The sequence below is a fragment of the Megascapheus bottae genome, chromosome X (genome assembly GCF_031878675.1).
Source record: "Megascapheus bottae isolate mThoBot1 chromosome X, mThoBot2.hap1, whole genome shotgun sequence".
NCBI lineage: Eukaryota > Metazoa > Chordata > Mammalia > Rodentia > Geomyidae > Megascapheus > Megascapheus bottae.
In genome coordinates, this window is record NC_143547.1 from 90,044,199 (window position 1) to 90,069,719 (window position 25,521).

Below are 25,521 nucleotides of genomic sequence, written 5' to 3' on the forward strand. Positions count from 1 at the left end.
GCCTTGCTACCATTCACTGTTTCAGGGAGCCCTTGGGAGCCCTGACAGGTAACCCTTATTCACCATTTTGAAGAGATTTTAGGTATGACTCTGATCTTATCATTCCTTTCTGCAGGTGTCAAAATGGCAATAGGATTATCTTGGAAAGATCTTTCAATGAGCTTTTTGTTTTAAAAAAATTAATACATTTCATTATCCAAAGGGATTTATGGTAGTATTTCCATATTATATTTCAATTAAAATTACCCTTTTAATTACTCTTACTCTTTTTTTTTTTGCCAGTCGTGGGCTTGAGCTCAGGGCCTGAGCACTGTCCTTGGACTTTCTCAAGGCTAGAGCTCTACCACTTGAGCCTCAGCACCATTTCTGGCTTTTTCCTATGTATGTGGTACCGAGGAATCGAACCCAGGTCTTCGTGCATGCTAGGCAAGCACTCTACCACTAGGCCAAACTCCCGGCCCCACTCTTACTCTTTTTAACCCTCATCACACCTCCTCCTAATTTTAAAATTTTGAGGCTTCATGATGCTACTGCTATTAAGCATTAGGAAGGAATCTCTGTAAAAATATGGGAGGTCCATAATGTTCCTGAGAATTTTTTTTTTGTTCCTGAGAATTTTATACAAGCAGAAACAGTGTCATATTAGACTAAGTAGACAGCAAGTATTGTATGAATGAAGACTCCTGGACTCCTAATGTCTGTATGCATAAAAAGCAGCTTTATTAAATAATAACCTGAAAACAGGTGCATTCTTTCACAGAAAGAAAGGATTGCTCAGTGCTAAGAGCATGAACCAGAGGAATTTGTTAATCCAGAGAGTGAGTCACAACGTTCACCATTCCCCTGTCATGGAAACAAACTGCATTTGCCTTCCTGGCTTTTAGAGGTGCTTGGGAGAAGTGATTCCTTCATGAACCTCCATTTTCTCTTGCTGTGAATATAAGTGTGTATAACCATCAGATCATATCATTGTCACATTTAGGAGCCAGTTACATATCTGTTGACTGTCAGAGCTTCCTAGATTGGAGAGTGTTCTCTCTGGTGGACTATCCTCAGAGTCTCAACCATATTACATGTAAATGATGAGGAGAGTTGAGGTTTTGGCTGATAATATTGAGATGATATATTCGAATTGCTGGTATTATTCAGGTAAAACATTAGAGAAGTTGGAATGGCATGAATGCATTTTATGTAAGATACAAAAGGTCTTTACAGCCGAAGGTCATGCTGTAGTTAGCAATGTAATACTCTCTCTAAATATCCATATTCTAATTCCTGCAACCTAACAAGGTATTTCATATCAAGGAAGATACAGTTCCAGATGAGGTTGTGTCTACATTCCCAGCTTTCTGTGTATTTTAATGTGTGAATGTGTGTATACATGCATGCACATGCGTGCGTGTGTGTGTGTGTGTGTGTGTGTGTGTGTGTGTGTGTGTGTGTGTAGCAGGGTCTTCCTATGCTGGAATCTGGCCTTCAACTTGTGGTTTTCTTGCTATGGCCACTTGAATGCTGGAATTGCAGGTGTACATCACCATTCGTGTGTGTGTGTGTGTGTATGTGTGTGTGTGTGTGTGTGTGTGTGTCTGTCTGTCTGTCTGTCTGTCTGCTTGTGTGTACCAGTGCTGGGGCTTGAACTCAAGGCCTAGGTATGGTCCTTGAGATCTTGTGCTCAAGGCTAGTATTCTACCATTGAGGCATAATGTCAGTTCTTGAATTTTGGAGGTAGTTAATTGGAAATAAGAGTCTCATGGACTTTTCTTCTCAGGCTGGCTTTGAACTGAGATCTCAGCCTACTGATTACAGGCATGAACCACAAACCTCTGGCTAATTGCTGTGGATATTTGGGAGATTTTTACAGAACTTTCAAATTTATAGAAAAACTGAAAGGAAGGCATAGTGATTTTTCATATGCTCTCTAGTCCTCTCCCACATGCATTATGTATCCTATTTTCAATATTTGCCAAAGTTAACCTGCACTGACACATCATAATTACCCTCCCCCAATCCTTAGATTATGATACAGTTTCCTCTTGGTGACTCTTGGTACAATTCTATGGATTTGCACAGATGTATAATGACACATATCCATTGCTATAACATCACCTAGTATTTTCATTGCCTTTAATAGCTACTGTGCTATACTCATCTGTTTTAACCCCTGGCAACCAACTGATGTTCTTATTTTCTCCATGCCATATTGACTTTCTGCACATAATAAAACCTACTTAAGTTTTCTCCATGTCATCATGGTTTGATGGAGCATTTCTTTTGAGCCCTGAACAATATTGTATTATCTGGATGAAGTTAGCATCCATTTATCTACTGAGGACTATTTGCTTCCAACTTCTGGCCATTAAGAATGAAACTGCTGGTGGGGGGGAGGGAAATGGGGATCAAGACATGAGAAAGGGTATCAATGTTGGTGAAGTAATGCACCTTCTATCTGGCAAATATCATGTAACCCTTCTATTAATTACAATAAAAATATATGAAAAAAAGAATGAAACTGCTGGGTTGGGAGTGTGGTGTACTAGAAGAATGCTTGCGTAGCATACATGAAGGCCTAGGTTTTATTCCTCAGTACCACATACACAGAAAAACCCAGAAGTGGTGCCGTGGCTCAAGTGGTAGAGAAAGCTCGAGGATAGTGCCCAGGCCCTGAATTCAAGCCCCAGGACTGGCAGAAAAAAAATTAAAGAAGGAAACTACTGCTAACATGGGTGTGTAGGTTTATCTGTGTGCATACATTTTCTGTGTGTGTGTGTGTTGGTATTAGTCTTTGAACTCAGGGCTTTGTGCTCTTTCTTAGATTCCCCACCCATTCACAAAGCTGGCAATCTATCACTGAAGCTACGCCTCTGCTTCCTGTATACATACATTTTCAATTCTTATCAACAAATTCCCAGGAGTGTGACTTCTGGATCCTATGGTAGGAGTATGTTTAGTTTTATAAGAAACTGAAAAACTGTCCGTCTCAATGTGGTTTGTTTTTAATGGCCAGTACTCACCATCCTTTTAGGAAATCTCCCCTTGAGTGATTAGAATGCGTTTTCTTAAAAGCACAGGAAACCAGAAGAGCCTGAGAGTTTACTTTCCTTCAGGGCAGGCCTTGGCCAATGACTGAGTGGTGCCGAAATATCAAAGTCCAGTTCTGATGTGTAATTTTCATACCACAGCTTCCCTGAAGGATAAGGGAGAGGCTGAGATTCCACCCTTGTTTTGGCTTCCTTGCCTTCTGTGTGCTGCTTTACCTAGTTTTTCCAGAAGCAATTGCTAAGTAAATCACATGCACAGAAATCTTGGGTTCAGGTCTGCTTGCTGTGGGAACTCTACCTCAGATATGTTGGTCACTCGCTTCCCAAGCTATTATCACTATAACTCAAAACAAGTGAAGTTGTATCCCTTACTAAATCTCAGGCCCTCCTCTATTGATCTCTCCTGTTTCCCTCTTAAAGAGCACTTGACCTTCAGGACACATGTGGAACCACTTAGCTAGAAGTGAATGTCTATTCCTATTTAGAATTGAAAAACACTGCCCCTCTTTCATACCAGGAATACTAAGAAGTATAACTATTACCATCTATTGAACTCTTACCATCTTCAAGAGTTTTGAATGTGCTATTACACTTAATCTTTGCAATAATCTTCTAATGCGGGAATCGTTATTATTGTATAGGTAAGGACATACAGGCCCAGTGAAAGTAAGTATCAATAAATGGCAGGACTAGAATTTTAAATCTGTTCACACACACACACACACACACACACACACACACACACACACTTCAATGTTCAGCTTTTACTGCTACACTTTTTTTGTGTGAGTCATGGGGCTTGAACTCAGCCTGGGTACTGTCCCTGAGCTCTTCAGCTCGTCTATTGCCCTAACCCTGGGCTTGGGAGTTGTCCCTGAGCTCTTCAGCTCAAGACTATTGCCCTATCCTTGAGCCAAGCCCCACTTCCCATTTTCTAGAGGTTAATTGGAGATAAGAGTCTAGGGTCCTTTTGTGCTTGGGCTGGCTTTGAAACTTGATTCTCAGATCTCAGCCTCCTGAGTAGCTAGGATTATAGGCATGAAGCAGTATGCCCAGCTTGACTGCCACAGTTTTTTTATTTTAAATTTTTTTTTATTGCTGAGGTAATGTATAGAGGGGTTACAGTTACGTTCTCCAGGTAGTAGGTGTATTACTTCTCATACATTGATACTCCTCATGTTTTTGTCCCCATTTTCCCCCTACCCCTTTCCAATCATTTTGTTTTCCCCCTTTCCCTTTCCTATTTCAAATAAACAAATAAACATATATACAATATACCGGGTAACAAAGTCAGATACAGTAACAATATGAGATTAACCAAAGGACAAAAAAGAGAAGAGAAATAAATAGTATATTAAGAACAATAATCACACAAGATAAAGTTCTTGTTTCCATATCATATAGGTCATTTCATTTAGTCTCATCCTATATGACCTTATGTACCTAGGTTTTGAGCTATTGTGATCCTCTACTAGGAGAGTCCTAGATGTGTACTAACTATTACAAATGAGGGAAACCACTGAGCATGTGTTCCCTGACTGCTACAGTTTCTTACCTCTATTTTTTATCTGCATCTCTCAGAATTCAGCAGTCTTGGTTTTCTTCTCTTTCCGATCAGGTGTGAATCAGAAGTTCATCAATAAAAAATGTGTTTTTATTAGATCCTAACGCCTCTGAGTATCTTCAGACACTCAAAGATCATCCTAGATGCTGCTGCTGTACGATCGCAACTGGGAGCATCTGAGGTGGTAAATAATAGCTCATCAAGTCTACAATTAAAAATGGCCTCTAACAAAACTACATTGCAAAAAATGAGAAAGAAACAGAATGGAAAGAGTAAAAAAGTTGAAGAAGCAGAGCCTGAAGAATTGGTTGTGGACTGACGTGTAGTCAATGGGAAGGTGGAATATCTCCTGACGTGGAAGGGGTTTACAGATGCTGATGATACCTGGGAACCTGAAGAAAATTTAGATTGTCCAGAATTAATTGAAGCATTTCTTAATTCTCAAAAAGCTGGTAAAGAAAAGGATGGTACAAAAAGAAAATCTTTATCAGACAGTGAATCTGATGACAGCAAATCAAAGAAAAAAAGAGATACTGCTGACAAACCAAGGGGCTTTGCTGCAAGTCTAGATCCTGAATGAATCATTGGTGCCACAGACAGCAGTGGAGAGTTGATGTTTCTCATGAAATGGAAAGATTCAGAGGAAGCTGACTTGGTGCTAGCAAAAGAGGCAAATATGAAGTGTCCTCAGAATGTAATTGCTTTTTATGAAGAGAGACTAACTTGGCATTCTTGTCCAGAAGATTAAGCTCAATTATTGTTTGCATTGTTTTTATATATATTTATACATATATATATATAAATATATAAATCTGAGTCTTGGTTTTTGAATTAATGGTGTGAAACATCTACATTCTAGTGAAAATCAAGTTTGATATGTTGGCTTTGAAAGTAGTATTGGGAGTTGTTGAGTTGTTTGGGTTTTTTTCCCCTCAATAGCACTGGCTATTTTGAACAAATATAATTAGGCTTTCTGTAGTTGCTTCCTTTATCAGAAAAGAATATAATATCATGGTATTAGGTTCCTGTATTCAGGAACAGATTGTTTTTTTTATAAGGCAACTTTTTTGGTCATTACTTAATCAGAACAACTTGTCTTTAACTGCTAAGTTGAAGGACCATCCTGAATTTTTTTGTGTGTTTGTGTGTGTGTAAACAAAGTACTTACATGGGTAGTTTTTTGTTTCGGAGATTTTGCTTGTTTAGAGGTGTTGAGCATCAGACCCAGAGCCTTGCATATGTGGGCAAATGATGTATCACTGTGTTACATCCCTCGTGCTTGTTTTATTTTCTTGTTGTTTAAGACAGGGTCGCTAGGCAGCTCAGGCTGGCCTTGAACTTACCAGGTAGCCAGGCTAGCCTCAACTTCAGGTCCTCCTGCCTCTGCCATAGACAGCAAATGCAATATGTTTGCAAAATGTCTTGAAAGGAACAGTATCTCTATCAACAGCTTCCCTCACCCAGATGAGACAACTAAGATAAATTTTGATTTCCTTTCATTAAAAGTTTCTGTAATGAGGGTTCCTTTACAGAATATTAGAATCTGTATACTAAAAGTTCATAGATCATGAGTTATCTAAGACTCTGCTCATGGAAATGTAAAATCAACTGGTTAGAGATTTCGACTATTTAGGACCTGCTGGCCTAAATGAGTGGACAAAATTTTATAATTGTTGACCTGCTTGCTTTTTCTTAACCCTAACTCACTCCTAACATGTAGGCTCAATTTTTTTCAGTATTGAGTTACTGGTTCCACAAAAGCCAGAAAACCAACTTTGCAGTAATCAGAATGTTACCCAACTGTATATTGTTTACTTTATTGTAAATAATGGGGAACAGTGGTCAATAAATAGTTTTTTATTAAAAATAAAAGATCATCCTAGGTCTTTACTTTGGGATTTCTATATAGAAGATGGTCTCTTTTAAAATAGCATATGTTAAGTGTACAGAATGTGTTTCATTATAACATTTTCATACATGTACATAGATACTATGATTGTATTACCCTCCCTTAGCTTCCTTCCCCCTCCCACTGGTCTCCTTCCTATTTCTCACAAGTTCTCCCCTACTTTCAAATTTTTTTGCCGGACCTGGGCTTGAGCTCAGGGCCTAAGCACTGTCCTTGGACTTTCTCAAGGCTAGAGTTCTACCAATTGAGCCTCAGCACCACTTCTGGCTTTTTTTTCTATGTATGTGTTACCAAGAACTCAAACTCAGGTCTTCATGCATGCTAGGCAAGCACTCTACCACTAGGCCAAACTCGCAGCCCACATTTTTTTTTTCCTTTTTAAGATTCCAAATATGGGAGAATACATGTCGTACTTGTCTTATTAAATTTTGCTTATTTCACTTAACATGTTATCCAATTCTATCCATTTTCTTGCATGACTATATCTTTCTTAATATCAAAATTATATATACATGTATATGTATATACTACATTTTATTCCATTGTTGGTCACCTAGGTTATTGTAAACAGTGCTGCTATAAACATGGATGGAGAAGTATTTGTAATATAGGGTAGTTTATATTCCTTCAGCTCTATAAGTCCAAGAGTGGAATAGCAAGATCATATAGTAGTTCCTTTTTTAGTTTTTTGAGAAGAATTTATCTTTTCATGGTTCTTCTGTGAGTTAGGAGCAAAAAGAGAAGATAAAATTTTGCTGAGCATTCCCTGCGCACTAGGTATTTTGCTGACCAGCTAATTAATCCATTTACTTCATTTTGACATAAACCTATGATACGAGTACTGTAAGGGTAATTTATCTGTAATCTGATAAGGAATAAGGGCAGCTTTGCAGATGTAAAAATTGAAGTTCAAGGAAGTCTTACCCCCAAGGGTCATCCAACCAGCAAGCCTAGAACCTGGGCCCCAGAAACCCCAAATTTGTCTGTATTCTTCTCCAGCAAGTTGCTTGTTCATTTCAATTCTCTAAATCTCTGATATGTACAAAATTATATATACAAATAAATAAATCTCTGATATGACTTGTTGGCAACAGAGCAAATGTGTGATCTTTGTCATTTCTGACTCACTGTCACTGAAGAATGTGCTTTCATATTTGTTTGGCATCAGGTTCTCATTCTGAGTTTTCAAACTTATTTCACCAGAGATGTTTGAGAAGTTGAGAAAACAACTGTGAAATCAGTCACTCTTCCTTTTGTGTCTGCTCTATAATCAACCCCCACTATATTTGTGATCCTCTTTGGAAGGATTCTAGGGCGCCAGAAGGATGACAAGTATGAAGAAACAGAAGGTCATGGAATTCTTAGTCTTAGTACTGAAGGTTTTCTCAGGTGTGTGTTATGCACCAGCCTTCCTTCTGTACTATGCATACAGCATTTGTTTCAAAGTATCTTTCAGGCCTATTGATCTGTTGCACTGGTGTGGATGCTAGAGGTGTTGCCTTGAATAGAAAAGCAGAGTACATGATGCTGTGGAGCTCATAGTCTAGTGAGAACCTCATGGAATTCTGCTTTTCTTTCCACAGCTCCAGCTTAACTCTTACTTTTGTATCTTTGGTTTTCTTCCTAGAAGATACTGGGTTTCCAAGAGAGTATACACATATGAGAAAAGACACTGCCACCTACAAGATAATGACGTTTGAGAAAGACGACAGTAAATAAATGAGACTATTAGATCTAAAACACATCAATAATTTGAAATACTCATTTAGAATTTTTTGCCAGTCCTGGGCTTGAATTCAGGGCCTGAGCACTGTCCTTGGACTTTCTCAAGGCTAGAGCTCTACCACTTGAGCCTCAGCACTACTTCTGGCTTTTTGTCTACGTCTGTGGTACCAAGGAATTGAACCTGTGTCTTCGTGCATGCTAGGCAAGCACTCTACCACTAGGCTAAACTCCCGGCCCTCATTTAGATTCTTAAATATCTCATTTTGTTGAACACAAAATAAATGTTCCAACCTGCTATGAGAGCATCATTCTAAGTTTGAATCAATTTTGAATAAGGATTTTTGCTGAACACTGGAACTTGTTTTATTATGAAAACTAGAACAAATCCCTAAATAAATTAAACTATTGTATTTTTAAATTATCAAGTAAGTATTAATTGCAGCAAAATTGCTTTCTCACTTAACTTTCATTGCAAGGGCAGAAAGTGGGTGTTATAACCATCTTACTCTGTTCCTAGGACATGGAAAGTCAGAAATGAAAAGAGGGGAAAAGAGATTTCAACTTCAGCCAGCTTAATTCTAGGGCCCAGGTATATTTTTTTCCTCATGAGCAGACACTTTCTTTCTAGTCTAAATATGCCTATATCTCTGCTCCTATGTTTCTGCTACTAATAAAAGATAGTATTTAGAAGATTTTTTTTAAAAAAAATCACTTTTGGGCCTGGAGTTTGGCCTAGTGGTAGAGTGCTGGCCTAGCATGCACAAAGACCTGGGTTCAATTCCTTGGTACCCCATACGTAGAAAAGCCAGAAGTGGTGCTGTGGCTCAAGTGGCAGAGCTCTAGTCTTGAGGGAAAAAAAGCCCAAGGACAGTGCTCAGGCCTTGAGTTCAGCCCCAGGAGTGAACCAAATAAAACCACTTTAGCTAAGGAAGGAACAAGTTCAGTATGGATCCATAACATGTGTCTTGCCTAGGGTTTTGAGGGAGATCACTGGACCTGAGGCTCTGGGTCACAGCATAGCAGAAAGGGCCTACATTTAGAGAAGGCCCTTCAGGCTCCAGTCAGATTCCAGAGATTGTATTTCAATCACCTATGAAGGAAAAGGACAGCAATTTATGAATTCCTTTCCATCTTTTGAAAATTTCCTGTAGTCCTTGGAAAGGCAGTTGGGCTCCTTAGAAATACAATGAGACTTTTTAGGTGAAAGGATTCAATGTGGAATACATTGTGTACTGCTGAGTTCAGTTAACCAAAGAGTAAAAGTATCCAGCTGACTACGGGTCATGATTTCAGCTTAGAAGCCTGAAATATAGTGTATTGGGTCTTATTTGTAGCCAGCCCCCACGCCCTAGCCACTTTGGTTTTTCTCCAAGTCCAATCTCAAAATCAGTGTATAGTTGAAAGAGTTAGCAACTCGTGGATACCCTCCATTGGCAGAATATAGCCACGTGTTTGAGAGTACACGCTGTGAAACCCACCAGATGGTGATGTTTCCAAACAAGGTGATGTGGAGCATGACTTTGGAGCTGCCTGGGCGGTCAGAGCTGTTTGCTGATGCTAAAGTAAAAGAATGTTTGAGATGTTGCTCCCAAGTCAAAGGGCACCTCTGAATGCCAGAAAAAGATGGGTCTACACAGAGGGAAACAACAGTTTGGGGCAGACAGCTTGGAGTCAGGCATCAATCATTCATTTTCTAGACAAAGGAACCCTTTGGCCTGATGAAGACTTAAGTACACAGTCCCTCAGGGCCTCCCCCTTCAGTATTTTATGTCTTCGAAAACAAGATACATGTCTAAAAATTAGGGCTGATGTCAGAGATATGAGCCAGAAGACCAGTTCCAGCATCTGTCCTGGGACCAGCATGGATGAGGCCCCGTGCTCTACACGATCTGTATCAGTGGTTGGCAAACTTTCAGTAAGGGCAGGCCACAGCTTTATTTAGCCCCTCTAATTTAGGGTTGGATATGCCAGGAATACATTGGAGCAGTTGAGGTTCTTTGACTCAACCCTTTACATACATCCAGCAAATACAAATTCTTAGAGTCTTCAAGGACTTTCTGCTCAAACATAACCACAAAGACAACTTTGGCCTGCTTTGGGTCCTCCCTGCCTTGACTTGTCTTGCCAAAATAGCCTCATGGGTACTTAACATGCCTTGACGAATGTAGCCCCCAGCTTTCACCTTGTTCCTGGCCTGGACAATTCTGCCCTGCAATTTCCCAGGGGATTAGAGGATTTGTTTCCAAAGGCTAAGCCTCTGGGATTCTCTTTTCCCTGGCCCTCCAGGCCCTTCTTTATTCATGGTGAAGCACATAAAGTCCTTCACTGTAAGCAGGGTCAGTGTCTGCTTGGAATGTTGTCCATCAAGCCGACTGACTCTTCTGTCTCTCCAGAGATCACTGAAGCTCCTGGGTTATGTCACGTTCCTTTTCTGTCTACTCCTCCTCCCCAGGCGAATTGACTCATTCTCCATGCCACTGCTTAAATATCACTGCTGCGTAGATATCTAACCTGCTCCTCTGGACTAGGTTAGATTTCTTTCTTACGCATGCTCATGAGCCGTTTTGTAGCACGAATCACAAGTCTAAATGGAAAGGTGTTTAAATATAGCTTAATGTCTGTTCTTAGTCCTAGACTGTAAGATCCACCAGAACAGTGGGGGTGTCCTCTTTGCTCTCCACCGAAATCACAGGAAGTAACTGAGTAAATAATTATAGGCTGCAGTAATACAGAGAACTTATACATGTTAGGCACTGTTTCTGTGTTGTTGTATATTAATTCATGTCATCTTTGCAAAGCCCTATGAGGCTGGAATTGTTAATCCCTTGAAAAACAAGAATACTATAATACTATAGTATTATACTATAGTACTATAGTACCTACTATAGTAGGTAGATTGCCTAAAATCAAATAACTAGAATGTGACAGAAATGAGATTTGAACTAAAGAATTAGGCCCTGAGTTCAACCCCACCCTATGACCAGCAAAAAAGAAAAGGTCTTTATGTTCAAAAACTGGTATCAGTGTAGAGTTAAGCAGTCTTAATTTAAAGGGGTATAAGAAATAGTATTGCCCTCTGCCAGCCTCATGAGAGAAGACCTTTGCTCACCTTCCTTTGTATAACACATTAACCTTAACAAAAGTCAAACAAGGATTAAGGCATGACCTCATCTTTAAGACAAGGTAGCAAAGGCTGAGCTATACTGGATTATTTGGGATTAGGCTCACCACAACAGAAAATCTCTGGATAGTAGAAGCTTTTTCTCTTTCATGTTCAATAATTCTGAAGACCTTCAGGCCAGGACTGGGGTATGGTGATTTATAGTGACAGGGGCTCTGTATGCAAAGGGAAATCAGTAGGGAAGAAAAAGAAGCTCATAGCAGAGGTCTAGAGTGAAATACATAGTAGGAAGACATTATAGTGATCACCAAATCCTTGGGCATTAGAGACCAAGTTCTTTCTCTTATGGCTGTTTTGTCACGTGCAGCTTTTAGTCTGAGATAGCATTTAAAACTGTAGACATTTTTTTTCTTATTCTGGACATCAGGAATGAGGAAAAATGGCATGTCCTTTTACCTTCACTTTCTATAAATTATAATGTGCCATTTTACTCATAGCTCATTGGTCAAAACTTAATTACAGAGCCAAATCTACCAACAAAGAATGCTGAGAATTGTCTTTACTTAAAACATGTGTATAAGCCAGGTGCTGTGGCTCATGCCTGTAATCCTAGCTACTCAGGAAGCTGAGATCTGCGGATCATGGTTTAAAGCCAGCCTGGGCACTAAAGACCATGAGAGTCTTATCTCCAATTAAACACCAGAAAACTGGAAGTGGTGCTGTGGCTCAAGGGATATGGTGGTAGCCTTGAGCTGAAGAGCTCAAGGGCAATGCCCAATCCCAGATTTCAAATCCCACAAACAACCAAAAAATAGAAATTAAATTAAATATGTATATGCCTAGCCTAAAATGTTACGTTTTCAACTAAGGAATTAAGTGAGCTACAATACTGCATAACAACCCATGATCTCAGCCATAAGTATAGTAGATTTAAAAGGACCACCCCAAAGACCTTAAAGAAATAAAGAAAAAATTCCACACGGGAATGGATGTTCAAAATGGACTTTGAAGCATGGGAATAATTTCACTGAGGCAGGTACATTGTAAAAAGATCATTTTTAGAGGGAAAAGCAAGAGGAAGTGCATAGAGATTGAAATGAGCACCATGTACTGTCTTATTTGACTGGAGCTTCAGGTACATGTTGGGGTATAGTAGAATGCGAACTCATAATGCATGGTGTCACAGTAAAGAGTCTATTTAATTTGCTGGTCAAAGAAAAATACCTAAGGATTTTGGTGCAGAACAGTACCATATTATAACTATTGCTACAGCAATGTTACAACTTTTGAGCAAGAAAGGCATGAAACGAGACTTTTTTCTAACAAAATGTGTGAATTTAGAAAGCCTGGACACAGCCAGGCTACTGTAAAAGTAAAATGGAAACATAGGACTGAATGCAGCTAGTGGAGTGGGGGCATGGAGAAGGAGATAAAAACAAGATACAAGGGGAAAGATGGAATCCACTGAAGGGAGCTATTGGTTATAGAGAAGACCTTGAATGGGTGAGATGATTTGAAGATTTAAAATTTGATAAGTAAGAAGAAATAATCTAAACAAGAAATACAATGAAAGAAAGGAGTAGCACAGAGGATACATGACAAATTTAGTTTGAAGTGTACTGAGTTTTTATCCAAAAGTAATGCAAGTGAGCAGAGCCCAGGAAAGAGGGCTGGACTACAGATATATATTCAAGAATCTTCATTATGGAAAGCATAGTTGAGGTCCTTGGAGAAATGAGACGTCAGACCAAAAAAAAAAAAAGAAGAAGAAGAAGAAGAAAATAGGACAATATCATGAGCTGTCCAAAGCAGGTGAGTAATTTTTTCTTTACATTTTTCTGAGAACCATTTTTGGAAATGTTTGGGATTTCTCTATTCTCACTAGGACCTAAGAACAAAATCCAAAGACATCATCCAAACTGTGCTTTCTATCTTCTTTAGTGAGTAAGGCAAAAGCAGCCAGGTAATCCCAGGAAGCAACTCTTCTGAGGTTACATTTATCCTTTTGAAATTACATAGGTGACTTTGCCTTTCACAAAAGACAGCAGCCAAGCTAAAGTATGGATCCATTATGGATGACTCCAACCACTCAGACACCAAGAATTTCATTTTTTCCCATTCCTCTCACTTGCTTTAGTATAGTAGTATAAAAGAAGGAAATGGAATAAAAAGAAATATTTCCGCCCAGTAATCTCATTTTTAAAACACTGAAAATTCTTCCTGTCTCCTGAATTTCTTTAATTTTAGAAATGGAATAATAAAACAGCTCCTCAATGTTTTGAACAACAACCAAACCAAAGTCCAGATAATCTCAAAGAGAAACTAACCAGTAAGCACTAAGTCTTCATTTCCCTTCAGCTCAGCCTTTGCTAACCTCTAATCTAATTTCTGATTCTAGGAATTTGCCTATAGTAGATATGTCATAAAAATGACATCATGTAATTTCTGGTCTTTCATGTGTGGCTTCTTTCATTTAGCTTATTCTCGAGGTTCAGAAAAGGAGAAAGAGTGGTACTGTGGCTCAAAGTGGTAGAGTACTAGCCTAGAACTGAAGAGCTCAGGGACAGTAACCAGGCCCAGAGTTCAAGCCCCATGACTGGCCAAAACAAAAAAAAAAGTTTGGGCCCCGGGAGTTTGGCCTAGTGGTAGAGTGCTTGCCTAGCATGCACGAAGACCAGGGTTTGATTCCTTGGTACCACATACATAGAAAAAGCTGGAAGTGGTGCTGTGGGTCAAGTGGAAAAGCTCTAACCTTGAGAAAGCCTAAGGACAGTGCTCAGGCACTGAGTTCAGCCCATGGGACTGGCAAAAAAAAGAAAGAGAAGAGAAGAGAAAAGAGAAGAGAAGAGAAGAGAAGAGAAGAGAAGAGAAGAGAAGAGAAGAGAAGAGAAGAGAAGAGAAGAGAAGAAGGAAGGAAGGAAGGAAGGAAGGAAGGAAGGAAGGAAGGAAGGAAGGAAGGAAGGAAGGAAGGAAAGAAAAGAAAGAAAGAAAAGAAAGAAGGAAAAGAAAGAAGGAAGGAAGGAAAGAAAGAGGGAGAGAGGTGTAAAGAGCAACAAGATATGGACAGAGATGGGGAAGGAGAAGATGGGAGGGGATTGCATATTGTAGCTTCAGGAGGGTGGAGGGAGGTCTATGGATAAAGCAGTTAAAGATATGGGGAAAAACTAGTTCTAGACATTGCATCAGAGTAATCACTTAACCTTTGAAATTGCTCAGTAGCTCTGTATCATTTCTCCACTGTGAACATATTTGTATGTTTATTTTCAAGCTGAAAGTTACTTTCAATAAATATTTAATTTACCTGTGGTATTCTGATGACTTTTTATATTTAAGAAGGAATGTGTTAGTTTGTATTAATCTCCATAATCTTAGCTAAACAGCCTCAGTCTGGCAGTCACATTCCAGTATTTAGTTCAATAAGTTAAAAATTTATGCTCACATAAAAAACTATACATTGCCATTTGAAACATATCCATTTGAAACTGCAATTTGAAACCAGAGTCATTAGGAAAACCCATGAGACTCTTATCTCCAGTTAACTACCAAAAAGGCAGAAGTAGAGTTATAGCTCACATAGTAAAGAACTAGCCTTTAGCAAAAAATAGCTAAGAAACAGTGTTCAGGCCGAGTTCAAAGTCTCAGTAATGTCACACAAAAAATAGCCATACACAAATGTTTACAGCAACTTTATCAATATTTTCCCTCACTCATGAACAACCAAAATGCGCTACAACAGTTAAATAGATGAACCATAGTTTGTTCGTGCAATGGAATTCTATTAAGCAGTAAAAAAAAATGGGGGGTGGTATCAATCTAAAAATGATATTGAAAGGAGCATCTAGCTATACAGAATTCTTCAAAGGAAATACAATGAAGACAGTAAAAGGACTACTGGTTGCCATGGATTCTGGGGGTAGGATGGAGAAGCTAAATAGGTAAAGTACAAGGGATTGGGAGGGAGCAATAAAACTGTTTTATATAATATTTATAATTGAGGATATAGAACATTATGTATTTACCAGACCCCATAGAGCTCTATAGCACAGTGAACCCTAGTGTGAGAACTCTGGTAAGTCATGAAATATCAATATCATTTCAGTACTTACAACAAAGTTACCACACAAAAGCAAGATGGTGATAATCGGGGAAACTTCCCAGTGTGAGACAGAGAAGTGGGGACAATGGTGACATGAGATTTCTTTGTACTTTCTACTCAGTTTTCCTGTAAACTTAAAATTAAACTGTAAAATTAAGTCTGTTAATAAAAAAGTTTAAAAAGTGAAGCAATAAAATGACCATATGCTTCACATTTTATTTTCTCTATTTTGTGGGGGTTTTTTCTATTTATTATCCATACAAACATAGCAGATTAAAAAATCTGGATTTGAGTTGTAAACGATACTCAAAACAAAGATGTACATTTTGACTCCCAGTTCAAAGTTTATTCAGTATGAACTCAAGTAGTTTAAATCTCTCTGTTAAGTAGGTGGGTGTTTCTACTTACATGACACCTTTAGCCCTCTTGGTGAGGGTTCATTTAATGACCAGAGCTTGTCCCCGGAGCAATGACACTGTTTTATATTTCCTGTAAAGGGATTTATTAGAGTTGTCATGAGAAAGTATAGTTGTCTTTAAGTATTCATGGGAAATTTGTTTGGCCTAGTGGTTAAAGTGCTTGCCTAGCATGCATGAAGACCCGGGTTTGATTCCTCAGTACCACATACATAGAAAAAAGCCGGAAATAGTGCTGAGGCTCAAGTGGTAGAGCTCTAGCCTTGAGAAAGTCCAAGGACAGTGCTCAGACCCCGAGCCCAAGCCCAGGACTGGCAAAAAAAAAAAAAGAAATTTGTTCAAGGATCCTGGTGGAATACCAAAATCTGTGAATGCCTGAATCCTTTATTTAAAATGGTATAATATTTAGTTTGTATCTAACCTACGTTTATTCACATACATCAAATCATCTTTAGATAATTCATAAGATACATTACAATGTTAATGCCATGGAAATAATTTTATGTTATATTGTTTAGGCAATGATGGCAGGAGCGGGATTCTGAATGAGTTTATTATAGATGCTACTTGTTTATTAGTTGGTTTTTTTTTTCAGCTTTTCACTTAGTGGTGCATTAGAAACAGAGGGATGACTCTTCTACAGCATGAATATCTTTAAACAAGAACATAAAATCTTTGTGACGAAAACTTAACTCTCCCTAGCTTCTGGTGGTTGCTGCCAACCTTTGGCTTTCTTACCTTAAAGCTACAGCACTGACCTCAAGCTTAGCTTCTGCATTTCCATGCCTCTTTTCTTCTAAGGTCAGCAGTAATATTGGATTAAGGGTTTGCTCTACTCTGGTATGACCCTATCCAGACTTGATTTCATCTGCAACAGCTCTATTTCCAAGGAAGGTCACATTCTCAAGTACTTGAGGATTAGGACTTCAATGTATCTTACTGTGGGACACTGGAGATAATGAGGTGAAGTAATGGTAGTTTAGGCCTTCAGTCTGAAGCATGGCCTTCGTATAAATGACACTTAGAATAGCATGTTTTAAATAAGGGATTATGCACCCATAGTATTAGAATGCTCTTTTTGAATCCTAGTGGTGTTCCAACAACCTCCTAATCAGTGCATTCAATGGATTCTTTGAGCACTTCACAGGGCCATTGTATTCAGCACTATTGAGGACTATTAAACCTATGAGTTAGGAGAGTGACCTCAGTTACCTTCTCCAGCATCCTTCCTCAGGCCATCATCCTTTTATCCTTTCAGGAATAGAGATTTCCCAGGCTCTCCCTTTGACCTTTAGTTCTATACTACACATCATGGGAGTGATCCCATTCCTTATCATGGCTCCTGTTATATCATTTCCAAGAATATCTCCAGCCCTGGAGACATTTTTCTGAGCACCAGAGCTGTGCATCAAATTACTGATTGGACAGACGTCTTTATGAGTATAGTGTGTGAGCTGGTGGAACTGAAACATTTCAAAGAAACCCTATGTACTGTACTGCTTTATTGCTTATGGCAGGGAAAAATATACTTTCTCTTCCACACCTCACATCTACTCTAAGGTAAAGCCTCTTATTTTTATTTGTACCTTCACCAAGACTGAGACTTGATTTTTTATTAGCATCATGTGTGGTTTGCCACTTGTTCCAAACCATTTCCTATAGGCATTCAACATGAAGAGGTCACATGAAGCTGCTTTTCCAAAGGCTTTCCACTGCCTCTGGGGAGAATTCATTATCTTAGTACCTTACTGGAACAACTAACATGTGACCTTTTGTATCTTGTCTCTCATTATCAGGAGTGTTCCAACCCCTTCCTAATCTTCTAGTCATAGCAAACCATTTACAGTCCTACGACATGCATTATGGGTGTACATTCACTGAAACCTTCCTCTGTATGTGGAATGTTCCCCCATATCCGCCTCCAAATACTGAGAAAGAAAGACCAGACTTCCTGTCTGAAGATGAGATGAGACTAGATGAGAGTTCACCCCTGGAGAAGTTTCTAGTCCCAGTACACTGCCCACTTCACACCTGGGCTCTGATGTGGCACAGAGATCCTGGCTCTCTGCCAGGCACTTCAGGGCAAAGGCAACTTCTGTGTTTGGTGGGCTCCCCCAGTGGTTGAGTGTGTGTCTGTTCCCAGTGAGGCCACAAGATTTCCAGCTACTCAGGTTCCATCTCCCACTGGCAGGCTCACAGTTTCTCCATACCTGAGACACCAGCACTGTGAAGGTTGGAGATGGGGGTTCAAGCCTTGCAGTTGCGCAGCAGCTATACATTTCTCTCCATAAGAACTGGATTCCAAAGCATGGGGTTGTAGGGGGGCGGGATGAACCACACTGTTCTCAACCGGATTGGCTCCTAATACTGCCCCCACCCGTACCTTACAGAATGGCCCCTGCTTGCCCCTCAACTCTCCACTTCCCTCCATTTATGTAATCAGCAGATATTTATTGACTGAGAACTGTATGTCAGGCACTCTATTAAACACTGAGGATACAGCAATGTAAAAAATGGACCAAAAAGATAAAGAACAATACTGCCCTTTTGTCAGCACACAGACATTAACTAGAAACACATACAAATATTTAATTAGTGACAGTTATGAAGGACAAAGTGTAATAAAGGAAAGGACAGGAATCTAAGAAGAAACAGGCCTTGAAGAACCTGATTTGTGGGACAAATGAAGTATCTTAAATGAATACAAAGCAATCGGTCTTTTTTGAAATATGAAGTTTCCTCCCTATTTGTATGAGTTTGCTTTGTTATTTTTTTTTGAGACAAGGGGTTGGGATGTAACCCTGGCTAGCCTTAAAGTTATGATCCTCCTGCCGCTACTCAAGTCATAAGTTAAAAGTATTCATTTGCCCTATGAGGCGTCATACACTAACACTATTAAACTCTTCATTATATTTTTATATTTGTTACAATTGCTTCCCAATTTCTCAGAAACAAGTTAAATACAATTTGAAGGTGGTAGGCCAGGTATTATACCAATGCCCACTATCTGAATGTACTGTTTTCTTTGGATGGAGTTCAAGTCATGTGCTTTTTTTTTTTTTTTTTTTTTTGCTTAAACTCTGGGCTTAAACACTGTCCCTGAGCTTCTTTTTCTCAAGTTTAGGACTCTACCACTTGAGCCACAGTACCACTTCCATCTTTTTCTATGTATGTGATGCTAAGGAATTGAACCCAGGATTTCAGGCATATTAGGAAAGCACTCTACTACTAAGCCACATTTCCAGTTCAGAATTATCACAAAAGTTATACTTTTCTGTATTCCTTGTACCAGAAGGGCACATGGTTTCAATGCATTCTATTACTACGGTTGATCTCTTCCATTCTTTGGGCAACATGAAGTCATCAGGCCTTCCCCAATGTGAACTTAATCTTTTGCCATTTGTCTTCATTTTCATAGACTCTTCACTATACTTGAACTTCAGTACCCACACCTGCTTGACCTTCCATGGATGCCTTCCTCACTCAAGAGTAGGAAATCTGGGCATTCCCTTTGAGCTCTGGAACCCCATTTGTCAGTATATCCCATGCTGCTCAGACTTTGGCTGGACGTGCTTCTGAGTTTGCCTACATTATGTGGACCTTCTTCTCTAGGCTCAGAATCTGACTCTTGGTCTCAACTTGCCTTTTCATATAATTTACTCCTGGCCACTTAATAGCTTGACCACCAAATTGTTTAGAAAGAAAATAAAACAGTAGGAAGAGGAAGAAGTAGGACTCTGCCTGTTTGAATAGGTCTACCCATTTTGCTATCTTCAGAGCCTGAAGCCACCCCTACCTCTCACTTCAAAATGACCCATTATTTTTTTATGAGAAATTTAAATGCCATCACTTTAGGAAGCATTTTCTCAATAAATCTACATGCCCTTGGACAGACTGGTGAGAAGGGAGATGAAGAGTAGCTGATGGCTTTATCATACATGATGGGGGGAAACTTAGTAAGAGCTGTTCATGAGCTGGATCAGGCAAAGACAAGAATCAAGAGTGTCTCGGGTTGTGGCTTCAACACTTGGGTCATACCAATAACTGAGACAGGGAAAATCGGAGAAATACTGATTTCAGTGGCAGAAGGAAATGGACAACTCTAAATTTTGACTTGTAATTAGGTTGATCACTATTTGAGATTTTCTATATTTAAAAAAAATTTCTGAACTGCGTGCCAGTGGATCATGCCTGTAATCCAAGCTACTGAAAACACTGTAGAAAAAGACCCTATCTCCACCATAATCAGCAAAAATCCAGGCTAGAAACATTGCTCAAGTGTTAGAGGGCCACCTAAGCAAGCAAGTTGAGCAAGCATGAAGCAATATATTCAAACCCTAGTTCCAAGAAAAAGAGTCTGACAAACTGTCTTGCTAATCCTTAGTCCTAGATAGGCACCAATCATCTTTTTTTCTTTACCTTGTATTGGTTTCTAACCTGAGGTTCAAAGATAGGTACTTGACCTTTCAAACATTTATAAATTCACCATTTAAAAGATAGTCTATTCATTTACCACATCTCCTAAAGGATTCTAGACTTCAAAAAAATCTTAACAAATATTATATTCAATGATAACAGCAAATATTAAATAGAAACAATATTAATTAGTCCCATTATAAATTTATATTATTCAAGCTCAACTGGTTCATTAATCTTATTTAATGATACTTTTAAAAATTACTATTCTTGAGGCCAGGAGTTTGGCCTAGTGGCAAAGTGCTTGTCTAGCATGCACAAAGACTTGGGTTCGATTCCTCGGTACGACATACATAGAAAAAAGCCAAAAGTGGTGTTGAGGCTCAAGTGGTAGAGCTCTAGCCTTGAGAAAATCCAAGGACAGTGTTTAGGCCCTGAGCTCAAGCCCAGGACTGGCAAAAAAAATTATTATTCTTTACTGATGTTAGTAGTTCAAGAGTCAGGGAAATTTGACAATAAAGATAACCACAAAATTACCTCTAACTTACAGATGCTTCCCAAAGTATTTGGAATATTAAACTCAGCAAGGCAGAGCAGATCGGGTATCATCAAAAGATTAAATTTTTGTAGGTGCCAGTGTCTCATATCTGTAATCCTACCTACTCAGGAGGTTGAGATCTGAAGGTAAGAGTTTGAAGCCAATCTATTTCCAATAGATTAGCAAAAAAAAAGCAAAAGTAGAGGTGTGGCTCAAATGGTAGAGTGCCATTCTTGAGTTTAAAAAGCTATGGGACAGTGCTCAATCACCAGAATTGGCACACAATTGAACACAACACACACACACACACACACACACACACACACACAGAAAAAGAGAGAGAAAACACCATACTTCAAGTCCCATCACTGCCTCAAACTAGTAGTGTATATACAGAAAAGTCATCTGATCATTCCAAAGTATCAGTTTATTCATACATAAGTACAGATAATATCTTTTTTTTGCCAGTCCTGAGCTTGGGCTCAGGGCCTAAGCACTGTCCTTGGATTTTTCTCAAAGCTAGAGCTCTACCACTTGAGCCTTAGCACCACTTCCGGCTTTTTCTAAGTATGTGGTACTGAGGAATCAAACCCGGGTCTTCGTGCATACTAGGCAAGCACTCTACCACTAGGCCAAACTCCTGGCGCCAGATAATATCTTCTTAAATTTACTGTTTTAAAAAAGATTTTATTAACATTAATTTTTTTTAAATATTTCAAATGTCAAGTTTAACAAATAAGTATTCAAGAATGGGATCGCTATATGAAATCACTGGCACCTAAATTTAAGAACAAAATTTAAATTAAACTGAGATTTTTGCATATCATAGATACATATCGGTATATATAATATAGCATTATGCCTATTGAGTATATATCCCATCATAGATTTTTATGTGTATGTAGTTATATTTATATCTCCAAGATCATGTCAATGACCTTGAGTACCTGAGTATTGAGTCATCGCTCTTGTGCTGTTTGGATCTAATATCCACATAATAAGGAGACCATGTGCCTTTTGTTCTTTTGGTCTTATCTCACTCAACATGATTTGCTCTAGTTTCATTCAGTTCCCAGCAAATGCCTTTATTTTATCTTGTCTGGTGGCTATGTAGAATTTCATTGTATATATGTACCACATTTTTTGTATCCATTTATCTGTAGTAGGGCATCTGGGTTTCCATCCCTTGGCTGATAATATCTTAAAACTTTTGTAAGGGTCAAAATTGTACCTAATATGTCTGAAATCATTCTGTGCATGTATAAACTACATACTGTGTGTTGGTAATGAGAAATGGCTGGAATTTCAACAGTGTGGCATTTCTTCTTTTAAAAATGAGTCAAGAGGACGGGGCAAAAGGGCAAAGGCCTGGAAGCAATATGAAGTGGATAATTAGCAATCGATTCAGTGTGTTCTGCTGTAAACATACTCTTGGAAATGTTTTGAGAATCCTCAGCTGCAAATCTCTAGGCACTGAACTGTGCCAAACAGGGAGGGGCTCTCTTTGGGTGGAATGATGAAATCCAGGATGTGTCTTTTTGAACCCCCCCTCTCTCCACCCCCATACTCCATCTCCCACACCCAGTGTCCTCTACTAGCTGAGTCGAACATATCTCACACTCTAGAAATGTGAGAATATGGAACTGCCTGCAGGCAGAAAGGGGATGAGAAAAGGCAACCAACCTATTGCCAGTTTTCTCCCTTTATTGCTTGCCAAAACAATCATGCCTTCACCTGGCTCTCCTACGTCCACTTCCTTTCTACCAGGGAGCTCAGCCTTTCTTAAGGAACTCTGGAAATATCACAGTTTCTCAGGGTATCATTGTAGGGAGTAGGACGAGAAGCCTGTGGAAGCACTATCTTTTCAAAACATTGAAAATCCTGCCTGATATCTGTTGCATTGTCTTTCTACTCTGAAGAGCAACCTTGGTGAAAGAAAAGAAAGGGAAATATCTTGAAAGTTCTAGTAAAATCTTATGGTATTAGGTTAGTTGGCTTAGCTAATGAATGAATACTAAAGCACCACTGGCTTCTTGTTATGTACCTGGAGTTAATGATTCCCCTGCAAGAGATAATATTAAGTACTTTTGTGTACCACATGTCACTGTGAACTGTGTAATGCAGTGGAGCTCAATGCATAGTACACACTGGAACCTACATGGGGGACTACTTATATCAACTGGAAATCATCCCCCAATGGGCAATTCATTAAATACATACAACCAGAAGGAATTTGTTAAATAGTCTAACAGTTCCTGAAGTAAATACAGAGTGACCACATGATCAAGGAATTCTATTCCTAGGTATATGTCCAAGAGAATAAAAAAATAAATGTTTATACAAAACCTTGTATATGAGGGGTTTCTAGCAACATGATACCATTATTCATAATAGCCAAAAGATGGAAACGATCCCAAAGATATCCATTGCTGAAGAGATGAAAAAGGTTTATAAACCTACAATGTACTGTTATTTGCACATTAAAAAAGAAAGAAATCCTCTTTCTCTTTGTCTCTTTCTCCTTCCCCTCTATCTCCGCACGCCTCCATCGTGTGTGGGCCTGCAGTTTGCTCTCCCCAAATAAACTCTTTTCTGCCTGGATAAAAGAAAAAAGAGGCACTGAGATATATTAAAACTTGAATGTAGTTTGGAAAAAGTCAGAAAAGTTCAGATGTGATTTTTCCATTCCTAGGAAATTCCAGATTAGAAAACCTATAGACAGAAAACTAATAGGTGTTCTTGGGTAATATGAATAGTGGGGATAGTTACTGAGAGATAATGGTTGTGCAGTTGTTGGTTTTTTTTTTTTGAAGAAATGAAATGTTCTGATTGAGTATGGTGATAATCACAATTATTTGTAGATATACAAAAGCCATTGATTTATATGCTTTACATGAAAGAAATGTGTGATATGAATTCTATCTCAATAAAGGTGTTTTGAAAAGAAAGGGAGATCCAGGCAATTACACATTTGTAGGTTGAGTTATTCAGGAGGCTAAGATGTGAGCATAATGATTGGAAGTCTGCCTGGGCAGGAAAAAAGCCATGAGACTTTTATCTACAATTAATCACCAAATAGCCAGAAGTACAGTTGTTGTTCAAGTAATAAATCATTAACATTGAACAAAAAAAGCTCAAGGATAACACCAGGCCCTGCATTCAAGCCACGATACTGCCACTGTAAACAAAGATATTCATTAATTAATTAATTACTATAAATAAATGGATAAATATTACCCAGACGATTTTTATCATACAGCTGAGGTTCAGGAAGCCCTGACCGCTGATGGAGCATGTACATTTGAAGTTACACAGATCGAAATCAAGCATGTGTGTTCTTGTATTTAGTGACCCTACTAAGGATTTGTGAACCACATTTTCCTCCAGTGGAGAATATAGATCATCATTTTGTCTCCCTAGCTTGGCAAGAGAATGGAGAGTAGGAAAGCGATGAAAGTGTATGGAGAGTCTGACACTGAACAGGCTGTCTTATGAAAGGAAGTCATCACAGTATTCAGAACACCAGTTGTCCTTGAGTTGGCTGGGAAGAAAAGGATGTGAGTTGTAGAGGAGAGCAGGCCAAATGCATTAGCTGAGTAGAGAGGTTCAATAAATGTCCTATGTGCTCACAACAAACTTTTGGCCTCATTACTAAGCCCACGTTCTTCCCATGAGTAAGTCTTCATCAGTCTTGTGCACTAAGGAGATAGGAATCTTTTGTTCCATTAAAACCTAGAGAAAATCATACACCAGCCCTCAACGGGATCCCCTGGTGTACCCTTGCTTTTTACAAATGTTTGCCATCAAGTTCCACCGTTGCGTTATGGTTTCTCTCTCAAACCCACTCACTCATATCCACTTCCACTGGCACAGCCCTCGGCTGTGGCTAGACCTCTAGCAAGTCTTGCATAACGATTGCAACACCCTGCTCCTCTGCCCCTCCTCTTCCCCTCTCTATCCTTCTCCACCCTGCAGCCATTTGGGGAAAATGCCAATCCCACCACATCCCGCTTGTGCAAAGATCTTGCTGTGGTTTCCGAGAGCTTGTCAAGTCCAACCTCTGTCTAACCCTTATCACTCCCTTCTCCCTGCCCCCCCCCTACAACTTTGGAAATTGTCCTTTTCTCTTTGGCTCCACCCACTTAGTCCCATTTACCCTCACCTTCTGTCTGGGTTCTTGCACAATCTCCTAGCAGGTCTCTCCCGCTTTAGTCACACCCTGTTACAATTCAACTTCCACATAGCAGCTGGAGATACTCCAGGGTAAAAGCCCTTGTTTTCCAAACACTAAGGTCAAACTTGAAAACAATTCTACAAATCTTTCCAAGACTCTACCCAGATAACTTTTCCCCTTCATGCATATTCACTAAAGACTTCTGAACTACTTCTTATGCCTAGACATAACAATGAACAATCTCTCTTCTCCAGTTTCTTGGCTCTGTCTTTGCATGGCGAAGTCCCCATGTCCTTTAAGACCTACTTTAAGTAATACTTCATGTGATGTTTCTCTTCAGCATGCCTGAAAAATAATGCTTTGTGGCTTTTAGAAATAACATGACATAGTATCCTGGGATCACCGCTTCTTCTAATCTAATCTGTTATCCCATCTAGGGGACATATGTCCGTATCAACTGTGAGATTGTTGAAATTTAACCACAAATTTCAAATTGAAGTTCAAACAAGAAAGCAGAGGACCTA

The 25,521-nt window shown here is 39.1% G+C and overlaps 1 pseudogene; it reads left to right on the forward strand.

Annotated features, from left to right (window-relative positions):
• The first annotated feature begins 4,819 nt into the window (after positions 1–4,819).
• On the forward strand, positions 4,820–5,350 carry LOC150041542 (chromobox protein homolog 3 pseudogene; annotated as a pseudogene).
• The last annotated feature ends 20,171 nt before the right edge of the window (positions 5,351–25,521 follow it).